At 49.2% G+C, this 13,138-nt stretch overlaps 1 long non-coding RNA gene across 1 annotated transcript in view; it reads left to right on the forward strand.

The window, feature by feature from the left end:
- The window catches only part of LOC128075614 (uncharacterized), a 41,636-nt gene that overhangs the window by 17,984 nt on the left and 10,514 nt on the right, over positions 1-13,138 (forward strand). Inside the window, exon 3 of the long non-coding RNA XR_008203920.1 lies at positions 11,538-11,729. This is a non-coding gene — a long non-coding RNA (uncharacterized LOC128075614). The remainder of the gene's footprint in view (positions 1-11,537; positions 11,730-13,138) is intronic.

The raw sequence follows: 13,138 nt of genomic DNA on the forward strand, positions 1-13,138 counted from the left end.
ACACAAGATTAGCAAGATTGGGCTGATATAAATAAGAAGTTCTGCAAGTAGAGACACAAAGTAGTGCTTGTCTGCTCCAGTTAGCCTGGGAGATAGCTAGGCTGAGTCGCAGTGACTGTGCTGACAGCTTCCACCCTCCAAACACTGTCTGCATTGCTGAGTTCTCGCTGGTCTCTCTTGTCTGGGTGTACTCAGGGCTTTTTGCATAGTTCTTCGTGCTGAGATGTTGTGAGAGCTTTCTGTGGCCACTTGTAAGACAATTTCTGCGTCTCTTAGGGAAGCTATAAAAAGGCTTTGGAAGGCTACCACGGTGGAAGTAACTGGGATGGGAGCAATTTGGACTGCAGGGAGGAAGCAGGGTATGGCTTCTCACACCCACGATAAAATTATGTCCAGACTTGGGCTGAGAGCTGTCTGTGTAGATGATAGGGGCATTTTATGCTGACTCCCAGATCAGGCAGAATCCTGCATACATGCATGTGTGGGTTTTTTTTCTTTCTTTTGATTCCACTGAGGTACACTGGGAGCTATATTGGGAAAGCATTCTGGTGCCTGTGTGGTTCTGCTGTAAGAGCTGCGTAAGACGAGCGAGCCTGAGATAAGTTGGTGCACTTGGGCATGTACAAAGTGTCTGGGCCTGTGCAGCGAGCCCTATTCTTGGCCATTAAAAAGTACTCTTGGCATATTCAGCTGTCTCCCCAGCTACTGGCAAGGTGACAGGAAAATTGGCCAGGCAGATTGCCAACTGGCTTGGTGGCAACATTTATTTAAGACTAATATTCCCTGTCAGGTTTATGTAGAAGCTAGAAATATCTACTTCCTGGGCTCTCCTCATCCACTTCTCACTGTTTTGCTGCCTCTCTATGTCCTATTTTCTGTCCATTTAAGGCAACCTTTGGCTATGGTGATTGTAACCTGCAGTTCCAAACGGCACGTGAAAGCACCCATCAGCATTCAGACTGATTCACACAGCACAGGCCTTGCCCAAGGGGTGTCCCAGTCCCCCTGTGCTGAGGGGCTGCCCATACTTGGACGCCAACGAGAGAGAAACATGAAGCTGAGTTCTGTAGTTCAGGTTTTGAATATGCAGCTTACAGGGCCGTGTGGCTGTGTAGGTCCACTGTGCCTCCAGAAAGCTTTGGACGGAGAGCTCACAGCCTGTGTTAATTGTAGGACCGACGCAGCAGGAGGATGCACTGAGGCTCTCTTTCTGTAAAATCACCAACTTTTTGTTTTCCCTACCTTGAGAGGTTTCCTAGGTGAGGGGTGCATTGCCACAGGAAGCGTGTCAAGCTTCTGACAATGGGCTGCTGAGAGTAGTCAGGATTAGTGCCTGGGCCCTCAGGGACATGGGGACTTTGGGCTGAACCCCTCCTCTGAGAGCTGTCCTGGGGCAGGCGGTGTCCTACTGAAGCTGTGGTGCTGCTGTGCTTGTCCCTTGCAATTTCCATATTATTCAGCCTAAAGGCCTTCACAAAAATGCCAGAGCTGCTCCTGCAACCTCTTTGCAGCGCATCCCAGAGCTCTACAATCTGATATTAATTACATCGAGGCTCTATATTAAAGCAGAGATTTGCCAAGTTACCATAGGGGTTTCAGTGCTGGATTCATATTAATTTAAAGAGGAACTGAATATTCCCTCAAGCAGCATTGGAAATCTTAACCTCATAAAAACAGAAAGATAGGAGTTTTGCTGAATATGCCCTGCCCTGCTGGGAAGCTGTCCTCTACTTGGCTGTGTGAAGTGTGAACCACTAAGAAGGGCTGTCCACATTGCTTACTGTTTATTTAGTCCTTTTTCTTCTCTCTTGCCCTCTCCACGTTTCGACTCATCTTCTTTGCCTTTCTGCAGAAACCCTAAAGAGTTTTGGCACCTCCATATGCAGAGCCTGATTCTCTCACCTGGCTTAGCCCAGTGGTTTGTGCTGCTGCCAGCGGTCCTCTTGCACCCTGGTCTCTCATATCACCTCTTGGCCTTTGCAGCTTGGGAGGACCTGGCTGTCAGTCTCATATCTGAGCAGTGAGGTGGCTTTTTTAGGGCTTTCCCCAGGCCCTGCTCTTGCCCCTGGACCAAGTGCTATGGGGACAGGACCTGGAGATTTGGTCATTACTCAGCTTGGGACTCCAGTAGTGTTTACCCATAGGGGAAAGCTGGTCCTTGCTGCTCCATAGCTTTCCTTAGAGAGCTTCAGATTGGAGAAGTCTGTTTCTCAAGTTAAATATAGAGTAAAGGCACTTAAAGCTTAGTTTCACCCATAGACTGGGGTCTGTTTTCTTTGTGTTGGTGTGCAGCTGGCCTGGTGAGCATGCAAATGGCCCAGAAGGCAGTGGCCGCTGCCTGTATTCCTGAGCTGCACAGTGTTGGTGGCAATTCCAAGCTGCACTAAAGTCCATTTCACTTATATCTACAAAAGCTGATGCAGTCAAATAAAGCTGTTCTGACAGCAACATTTAATAACCCTGCTGCTTGCAAAACCACAGACTCGCTGACAATGGATGTTTTTTTAGAAAGCTGAATTTTTACTGTCTTAGAACTAGATTTACAACCCAACCATCATTGAGTACCTGTGTACACAGCCGACTACAAAAGGCAGCGAGGGAGAGCAGGGAGGGGAGAACTGTTGCCCGTTCCAACAGACAAGCAGGAAAAGGCAGCAGCTTTTGTACATCTTGGCACACTGAGGTCCGCATGTCGTTAACTCTGTGCTGGGCGTGAGGAGGGGAGCCGTGAGGGGAAGCTGCTGCTGCAGGACATCTCTCACAGCCTTTCTGTTTCCTCTGCTGTGGGAAGGACAGGATACATGTTGCAGCACGTGGAGCTGTGCAAAGTCCAACAGGCTCTTCACAGCGCCTCGCTCTGTCCCTACAACAGCCTCAACCCCTGCCACGTGGACTTCAGTGTGGAGGGTGGAAATGGCCAGTAGCGGGGCTATTTTTATGATGGGATCTAAGTCCCTAAGGTGCCTTAGGCATCGGAGTCACTTGAGAGGGTCACAGTGCATCAGGGCCCATTGATGGGCTAATAATGAGAGATCTGCATCTCATTCCCCCCCTGTGATTTTAGGAAACTAGGTAGCAGGGAGGAATTTTGGTGCTCATTGCCTCGTTTCTCTTCTCTCTTCTGTTTTAGGCTGGGTATAGCCACCCTCATTCCTGCCTGAACAGATTAGGTGCTGTCACCACACAGTTGCATCCCTCCCTCGAGGTGGCTGTTTCAGTGATTCACGCCAGCCCAGAGGACTGCCTGCTTCTCATCTCATCAATTTGATGGAAGGAGGCAGTTGAACTCGTTGTTCATAGGATTACGAGGATGCCTGTCACAGCCTGCGTGGCAGAAAGCTGTATTTGTAATTAATATCTGCACCAATGGCCTACCAGTTAGTCATCTCTCATTATCGTACTGGGATTCTCTTCTACAGATTCAATGGCTGTGGTGGCCAACAGCCACTCGATGGGCAGCAGCTGTCCTTCCAGCTCCTGGGCTCAGCAGTGTGCGAGGTGAGCTGCACTCCAAGGAAGCGTTCCTCCTGTGCTGAATGAGCGACCACTGCTCCTTAGCCCCCACTGCATTGCAGTCATGGTTCTCCTGTGTGTGACTGCAGCCCAGGGCTTGGGAGCTTCATGCCATTCTAACAGGAGGCTGTGGTTGGGGGGGGGTAGGCTCTCCTCAGTGGATTTTTTCAGGCCTTGTAAGCAATGTGTTATCACAGCAGTTCAGTACAAACCTCGGCCTGCTTGGCAGCCTCTTGCTTTGAGAGGGATTCTCTTCTCCCAGTCACTTCTATGGCTCCTCCTTAAGTTGGGCTTTGGCTTAAACTGAGGGAAACACTTTCTGTGGGCTTATGAAAAGCGTTTGCTGTTCTGGGATTTCAGGGGAGCTCAGCAATGTGGAGATGGGATGTGAGGCCTAACATGGAGTTCTAGGGCAAATCTTCCATAGGAATAGCCTTGTTAGTCCAATCAGAATCACTCCAAAAGCTGAAGGCTCTAGTCATGAGAGATGAGTGAGGGACAGCATTTACGTTGCCTGGGGACTAGGGAGAGGAGGAAAAGCACAGCCAAACTTCCTGCAGGGCAGGGTGGCAGCTTGACAACAGGTTTACAGCAAGGTTCTCGTCGCAGTCTCAGACATGTCACCATTCTCAACCAACCCCTCTGTGCTTGTTTTCCCATCTCCCTCTCCTCTCCATTTAGACTGAGTACTTGAGGACAGCAGTCTTGTCTTTCTATTTTGAAAACACTTAATACATTCTTGGTGCTGAGTAAATTACTGCTATTGTTGCATTAATTAGCTCAGGGCCCCCTTGCATGCACAAGACCAGATCATTATAACAGTTGGTTGATAGTGCAGTAGCACATTAATTTGGGCTCTCCAGCAAAGCTGTGGGCCTGCTGTGCCAGAGGCTGCGGGCAGGCAGGAGGGGTATGGTTGGAGGTGACTGTCAGGGAAAGGGCTGATGGCAGCAAGAGCTCCTTCCCCCTTGCCTGGGGTCAATTGGCCAGTGTGAGGGAGCTCCAAACCCACATCTGTGTGCCCAGAGAGGCGGTGGGCTCACTTCCCCTGGAGCTACTCAAAAAACACATAGATGTGGTACTTAGGGATGCGGTTCAGTGAGCAGTACTGGTGGTAGGTGCAGGGTTGTACAAGATGGTCTTACAGGTCTTTTCTAACCTTAATGATTCTCTGAGCGCACAGTTCGGTCTGAAGGATTGATATGACTTGCCTGAGATGGCACGGGAGTAAGCCCAAAGAATTTTGTTGCCCAGGCTTGTGTTTTAACCACACAGTTTCGCTCCCCAGGACGCTTGGATCCAGTAGGAAGCACGGCAGATGGAGCCAGGCAGCAGGTCCAGCTCCAGCTGGCAGGCAGGGAAAGGGCGAAGCGGCAGCACCAGTGACCTTGCTGATTTATTCATTAGACAGCGCTTAGAAGAAGGGGAGGATTGATTTGTCTGTCAAATGCAACACCAAACCATGCGGCCTGCGAGGGGAGGACTAATTGTGCTGCTGACACTGAGGCCAGTACTGACTTGCGCAGTCAAGCACCTTTTTATTACGTTTTGCTGCTAGTCAGCCCTTCTTCTTTTCATCTGTCCTATTATCTTGGCAATTTATTGATGTGAAACTGGATTTAAGTGGTTATTCTGCCTGTGAAAATGAGGAGGAAAACAGTTGATATTGAATGCGGTGAAATGTTGGATTAGCCTCTGCGTTACTATTATTTGGAGCCAGTTTGAAGCCACCTGGCTGTGCAAGCCACAGTAGCACCTCTCTGGCAGCAAAATGCCTCCAGGAGGCTGAGTCCCTTGTTTAAAAGCACTCTGTGAACTCTTACAGAAAGTGTCCCAAAGTGCTCGTGATGATGTAGGCTCTTGATTCTTAATTTCAAAGGATTCCTGACTGCACCAAACTTCCTGCCTGCTGTTGAAATCACTGTTGGAACTGCTATTCAGTTTTATTTCATAAAAAAAAAAAACAAAAAACCAACCACCTTTCTGTAAATGCATTGTGATCACTGTGAGGCTGCCATTCTTGAAGACAAGCAAGGGACAAATTCAAATTGCCTATTTTCTGAGCTGCGCAGGCATTGGCAAGTCCCCATAGCATGGTGCTGAGCAGACACGTTCCTGGCTGGGCTGCAGCACGGGGCAGACGTGAGCTCATGGCCTGTGACACATCACACTGACATGCCGTGAGTTCACATCCTTGGCACGAAGCACTGGGTGCTCTCCCAGAGCTCTGGCTGCAGCCCTTGCTGGTTGGCAGGAGGGCCCTGCTGGGGCTGCCTGCAGTCCTGCCTGGCCGTGTTGCAGCCCTGCTGCTGTGGTGATCTGCACTGAGTCTTCCCACCCAAGGCACACGAGGGCACCTGCCTCTGCCTACGCTGCCCTTAACCAAACGCACAGCAAGCTGCACATGTTGGCATGGGTGGTGTCATGGTGTTTTTCTTCTTGCAGACACATGACGAATCTTGTAATTGATGAAGCCAGCTTTCTTTTTTCAAACTGCATTGTATCTTGCCTGGCAGCTTCACCTGCACTCCCGCAGAAGGCTTTGCCCTGTTCCCCACTGAGCTGGAGAGGTTTCACTTCATGCGGGATACTTTTGTAAAGTTCGTCTTTTGTTCAGTCCTGGATGGCTCCTAATGGTTCTTAATCCAAGCCTGGCTGGCAATCTTTAAGGGTCATTACAGTCATTTGAAAGATTTCCAATGCCTGCAATGGGTGCTGAGTCAAGCCTGCACCGAGGGCACAGAGGAATTCATTGTCCTTACTAATTTGGTTCTTGGATTCTCCCCCACTGCTCTGCTAAATGGACCTCAGCCCTGATCTTGAAGCAAGCACTTTGCAGAAATTTACACCCCTGCAGGCATAGAATAGCTCCTCCATTCACTTGCAGCATCTCCTTCCTTTGCAATTTCTGTTCCTCCTCCACAGTTTTTGCAGGCTGTTCATCCTCTAGTAGTGATGTGTGCCTCTCCTCCCCTGCTCTAGCTCCATCAGGCAGTAAACGTGATTCCATCTTGTGTTGCGAAAATAATCAGCTTTTAATTATCGAAAGGAAAGGGGTTTGTAAAAGCCCTTCAAAGCCCAGTGTCTTTGAGTCGTGTTGCAAAAGAAAGACAACGTGAGCCTGGCGGTTGTGTGTTCACAGCAAGCTGTTCCTTTAAGCCACATATTACACCCTCCACCAGCATTTAGCCATGAACGAAAATGCAGCTGAGTGATTCCTGGGCTGTTCTGAAAGCAAAGAGGGATTAATTTCAGCACAAACTGAATGCCTTCCTCCCAGTTCCTTTCATCCCCACGGAGATAAATTGGGGATACTCTCAGCATGAGGGCAACGCAGTAGGAAAGCCAACTGTTCTGCAGCGAGATTTCAGAAAATCTCGTGGATTTGGTGCAGAGTACATCAGTGAAAGTAGTCAACTGCCTCCCAAAGGGTAAACCCCACCCCGGATCAGAGAGATGCTGCTTGCAGTTTGATTTGCTGCTTTCTGTCTGGCTGTACTGCTTTGGGGATTTTATAGGGACTAATGAATCAAGGACTCAACTTACCGTCCTCAAGGCTTCCTTTTCGCCCTTGTGAAACAGTAACAGCAAGGGCTGTGAGAGATCTCTTGATGTCTCATCCATAGTGCCTTCAATTTACAGTCACTAAATAAGATACTTGCTAATAGATGTTTTTGCTTGTGTCTTCTTTTAGCTGTTTCCTTCTCCTTCATATTTCCTACCCAAAGCATCTATAAGAGAAACTTCTGCATTTGTGTAGCACCTAGCAGTACAGAGGGGCTCTGGGAGAGCAGTGTATGCTGTCATGCAACCCTGTCCCTCTCCTGTGTCCCAGCATGAGCGTTCAGTGGGTTGTGTTGATGAATTAGTATAGAGGGCTATTTTTTGTCCTAAAAATTCCACTTCTACCTGCGTGCCTCAGATATGACCCCCGTGGGTGTGCTGTAATCTAAGTAACAGATGAACATTTAAGGGGTGATTGCTACCTACTTCTTACAGATGAGAAAACCTTGTCACCCAAACCAGGCAGATAATTCAGGGGAAGACAGTGACAGATCCAGGATCTCTAGTTGCCAGGTCGTGTGTGTTTGACTAGGTCACACTTTCTATTGGGGTGGCCGTAAAGGAGAAACTCGGTTTGAGTAGTTGGGTACAATTTCTGGGGGGACTGCTCACATGGGAAATCCTGAATACTGAATGTCTTCCAAATTCTCTGTACGTGAGATGTGAAGAAGTAGAAAAAACTAAGGAAATAAAACTTTCCTACTAGCATCTTAAAAAGCCTGGCAATGGGTAAGCCTGAATAACAGGCCTGGCAAAATATCATAGAATCATAGACCAGCTGGAGCTGGGAGGTACCCACAAGGATCGAATCCAACCCCTAGATCCACATAGAACAGCCAAAAAAGAGATCATTGTCCAAGCACTTCTCGTGCTCTGACAGGCTTGGTGCCTTGACACCTTCTCTGGGGAGCCTGCTCCATGCCCAGCCACCCCTCACTGAAGAACCTTTTCCTAACACCCAGCCTCAGCCTCCCCCCTTTCTTGGCGCTCCAAGAAGAAGGCACATCACTTTTTCTCGAGGTCTGGGAGGTGGGAAAGAAGGGCATACACAACCATCAGCAATCAAAAGCTCATTGCTGGGTTGATGTGCTCCTTTAGGATGTCCGTTCTGTTTATCATGTCCAAGTTGATGGTGGGGGCAGAGACTGTGATGCATACAGGGAGCTGGCTTTGTGCTCCTGCAATTTTGTTGCCCTGACTATGACATCAGAAAGCCTCTGCGATGGCCGCTGTGATGGTGGGATGCTTCTACCCCAAAGGGCGAACTTCGGAAAGTGTTTGCAGCCTGCCTTGCCTCATTTTCCTCTTTGTGAGATAAGAGGAGTGATTCTGAGCTGCCATATGGCTGCAGCGGTATCTGGAAGAACAGATAACTGCGCAGAGTGTTGTGAAGGGCAAAGCTCCTTTTATTTATTGATACTGATTGTACCAGTCAGTACACAGCTGTGTTCAACTGTGAAAGTCTTCCTACCTCTAGAGAGGCCCATTACTAAATCCTTGTCCACCATTCTGAGGACAAGAGGACCCTGGGGGTTAGGCAGTATCTCTCCCTGGTGGAGCTGTGTGCCGTCCACCTCTGTTAGCAGCTCATTGACATACTGCACACTGCTGCAGGCCTTACTGCAAGCCTGAGACTCGGGGAGAGCAGCGATGCGTTCAGCTGTCACGCTGGGACTCAGAGCCTTTACAAGTCAGTTCATCTCTTGATCTTGAAAAGACAAAAGTAACGAACCTCTTGAAAGAAGGTTGCTGTTTGTCCTGTTGCACTGCACGTTGTTTGGACACCGGTTAGAGGAGGCTGGAGTGAAAGCACAAACCTGTTGAATGAATAAATCGGCTTAGAGAGCTTTGTAGCGATTTATTCCGCTCTTCGGTCCTTTGGGCTTGTGTGCAGCTCATAAACGGGCTTATTATTCTATCATGATTCATAGCTTTGTGGCAGGAGCAGTGGGGATATGTGCCACCAGGGAAGGGAGAGGGGCTGCAGAAGGAGCATTTCAAGTGGAGATCAGGCAGAGGTCACGCTGGAATGCGGGAGAAGAGGGAGAAGCGGGGGCTGTCCCCTCAGCCAGCAAGCGAACAGCAGGGCTGATGGATGGCTGCAGACATGATGCAGCCAGTGCAGGAGGTGACCCTTCCCAATCAAGGCTTAATGTTGTCACTGCTCTTTGGCATTCATTCTGCAGAATTTAGAGATCTTCTAGTGGTGGGAAAATGCTTTATAAATCTCCACCTGATAGGAAGCTTTGTGATGAGTTACAAATAGGCCATCTTGAGGGAGGCTTCAGCTCTCCCTTCCCCACCCTGGGGCTTCTCTATTCTACTTTGAACTTTCTGTGAGCAATTTCAGCCTTTCCCACATGTAGCAGAGTTTCTTACTGGGATATTTTGCCCTAGCATACACTAAGGCATCTTAGAAGCCCTTCCTGCTCCCTTAGCACATATGACACGTTGTCCTACTGGCAGTGCAGCACAGCTGGTTTATGCATATTGGGGAGCCTTCTGTCACTGGGGATTAATGCTGCAAACAGCAACGGCAGGCGGCCTGAAATGGAGCTTCAAGATGTCCCAGCCCATCATTGGTGTGTCTGATCTAATCTGTCAATCAGTCTCCTTGGCAAGCGATGAACAGCCCAAGCCAGGCTGCCCAGCCAGATGCTGAGGTATGGTTGGTGTTTCAGAGCTGCTGAGGAAAAAAGGAGAAGCTTTGGCCTTGAGCACCTGTCTTTGTTTTTGCAGCACGAGGCCGAGCTTCGTCTGAAGGGGGCGGTGTGCTGTTCTGCATGCAGAGAGAGAGCAGATGTGCTGCTCAGTACGTAGGTCAGAGGAGCTCAGTGCGTGCTGCCCATACACAGTCCCTATGCTCAGTCATTCCCTTTCTTTTCCTGGAGACCTCCTCAGCAAAGGCTTTGTGGCAGAGCCTGACAGCTGCTGGGGCAGCTGTGGATGTTCTCTCTACTGTGACCTTAGGAGGCCTCCTCCTGCACACTTCTCTCTGCCATTGCAGTGAGACTCCGGTCATCTGTGGACGAATGCAGGAGCTGCTCTGAGAGGATGTATCCACAGTGACAGGGGACACAGGAAAGTGATAGAACACATGTTCTCACAGTGCTCACAGAGACACCGTCTTCTGATTCTTCCATATGTTTTCCAGGCAAGACTTAGGCTCTGGAAGTGCATTCATCTTGTGCTGAGCGGTGAGGTGCAGATTGTTCTCTGCATGTGCACATGCTGAAGTTGGGGTTGATCCTGTCCACGCTGAGGAATACAAATAAGCTGTGAGCAGAGCTGTGTGTGCTGGTGATGGGGTCATGGTGGATCAGCACACAGTGACTGCACCGGGGGAAGACAAGAGCTGAGGCCCTTTTATGGCCAACCACCTTCTGGCCAGGCCCTCTCTCACTGGTTCATAAAGGAGTTTGGGATGGCTGTCCTCCTGTACTCTCTTAGGTGTTTAAAGAAATGGAGGTGAATGAAGGACTCCATGCCTAGATAGGAGCCCTTTTTGATATGTGCTGAATCAAATGATTCACTGTGACCCCGTGGCTCTTGGCTGCAGCTCCTGGTGCGGTGCGATGGCTGGCAGATGCAGCAGGCAGTAGTGTGAGTAGTTTAGAGATGCAGGTGTGAATTTGTGCCTTGTTTGAGTTAGCTGTGTAAGAGCAGCTGTGCTGTGTGAGATCAAGTGTATATGTGGCCAAGTATTCTTTCTCCCTCAGTGACAAAAGGTGGATGCCTAAGGAAGAAGGCAGATGTGAGGCAAGCATGTTGTGGCACCTCCTTCGTGTGTGCTCTCCACCTCCAGAGGTTTTTCACTTCCTTAGCCAAGAATAATTTCATTATATTCCATAGCTTTGGAGTTTCCTTCCTTGAATTTGTGCAGTCACTTCTTTGGCTTAGGAGAATTGATAGCATCCAGCACCCTGAAGCAAAAAGTTCCACTGCTCTCGTCTCGCTGGTGTCTAAATCACAAGGTTTCACTCTTAAAGCAAACCCAGTAAATCAAAGAGCTGGGGGTCACTGGGCAGATTCCATTGATGCATTGGAAAACTGGGTCTCAGTGGAAGTGTGAGTCAGCACGATGTTGCCTGTAGCTTAGAAACGTTTTCAATACTCCTGGCACAAATCTTTCTTTCTAAAAAGGCCCCAGTTTGCACCTGCCTGTGCTCCAGGACTTGGAGAGTGTGCTGAGGTTGGATCTGCAGATGGGCATTTCTGCAAAGGGCCTGGGAAAAGTAAGGCTAAGAAAGAGAGCTGGTTTCTTTTTTGCCTTCACATAGGGCTGAAGTTACGTGCAATAGTGTGATCATAGATGCTCTCTATTTACACCAGGTGCAGGTAGCCTTCACCACCTGCGTGGTGCTACAGCAGCATCAGTGCAGGAAGGCCAGACACTGGTTGTATGTTTGACAGGCTCTGCCACCATGTTTAATGCTTTCTTTTTTTTTTCTTTGCTGAAGGGAACTCTGAATGGGAGAGCCTTGCAATGGGACAACAGCCAAGAGAGCACCTGAACAGCGGAGCACTTTGGTAGCAGCGAGAAAAGTCAATACAGGTTCTGATAGCACAGCAGCACTCAGCAGGCTCATTGCTTTCTCTGACCTACAGAGCTGACATCCAAACTGAAAGGACTACATTTAAGTGTCAAAGAGGTAGGAGAAATGTAGGATGAGGTGTCTTATGCATCGGGTGATTCTAGGAGTGCATTAGAGAGGCAAGAACTGACTCCATTTCTCCTGTGTAGGTCACATGTGCAAGCATGAGACTGTACTTTGGAAATAGTTGGGAGCAAGCGGCCTCTGTCAGAGAGACGAGTCCAATTCAGGGTGCACACAGACTGATGCCATTTTGTCAGAGCTGCACCTGCTCGTGCCAGCTCGGAGGGTGGCCGAGGGCCAGACAGCACTTTGCTAATCAAATAGGAGACATGGAAGTGAGTTTGATTAAAGCTGAGAGACAACATGTGGGGGAATGGTGGGAGGAACCACTCTGAGCCAGTGGAAAAGAGATCTGCTGGAAAAAAATGATGGAGAAGGATTTCTGCTGTTTGAATGGGTGAAAGTAATAAGAAAAGAAAAGCTCAGAGAAGGCTGCGGGTCTTTGGGAGATGTGATGGTTAGGGACAGCAGCAGGAGAGCAGCCAAATCTTCTTGTCGTAACATTTCAGACCTGCTGTGGGCAAGCATCGCTGCAACTTTTGTTAAGCATGATAATGCTAAATCCCAAAGACTTTGCCCAGCAGCTTAGGGGGGCACAGAGAATAAATGAGGTCTGATTCTGGGATGTGCAGGCTGCTGCCTCTTGTGTGCAGAAGATCCTCCTGAACCAGGAGTTGGGGATTTGGCCCTATGCTGTGCAATGCTCTCTGTGAACAGCTTATGCTGAATTATCACCGTGCTCAGGGCTCTGTTCCCAGGGGAACAGGGAGCTGGCAGCCAGGAGACTCAAAGGGGACAGGGACCTCGTGTGGGTGGTGGGGCCAGAGCTGACTGGGTGGCAGTACAGCTCGTCAGGCTCTGTGATCACTGAGTATCTAAACCCAAGGATGTGCTGCAGGAATCCTGCCTTACACCCTTTCAGGACACGGGGAGAGGAGGAGCTGCTGTGGTTTCTGGCAGCTGCCTTCCAGCAGCTCCAGCACTGCACGTGCAGTTTGTGTGATGTGAGCAGAGGAGCTGATGGAGTCAGCAGAGCCTGGTGGGCTTTGCTGCCGTGTCCTAAAAGGAAAATGTTTTTTCTTTAGGGGACCCTTGGCTGTGGCATCGACCCTCAAAACAGTTTTGCATGTCCTTTTAGTGAGACATATTCCCTCTGCTTGCTGAGCTGGTTACAAGATGGTAGATGAGCAGTAGGGAAGGGAAGATACTCTGAATGGACTGAGAGAGCAGCCACCTAACCTTCCTCTTCTTCTCAGGATGTGTGTCATTAAAGCCATTAGACTTAGACTAGGGAAAATATAGTCAGGGAGGGGGAACACAAACTGCATCAGAGGTTTGGGCAAACCATTTGAGACCCAATATGATTGAGTCACACTGAAGGGAGGTAAGATTCTGTCACGCGT

Source organism: Tympanuchus pallidicinctus, unplaced genomic scaffold, assembly GCF_026119805.1.
Source record: "Tympanuchus pallidicinctus isolate F22 unplaced genomic scaffold, pur_lepc_1.0 scaffold12, whole genome shotgun sequence".
In the NCBI taxonomy this organism is placed as follows: domain Eukaryota; kingdom Metazoa; phylum Chordata; class Aves; order Galliformes; family Phasianidae; genus Tympanuchus; species Tympanuchus pallidicinctus.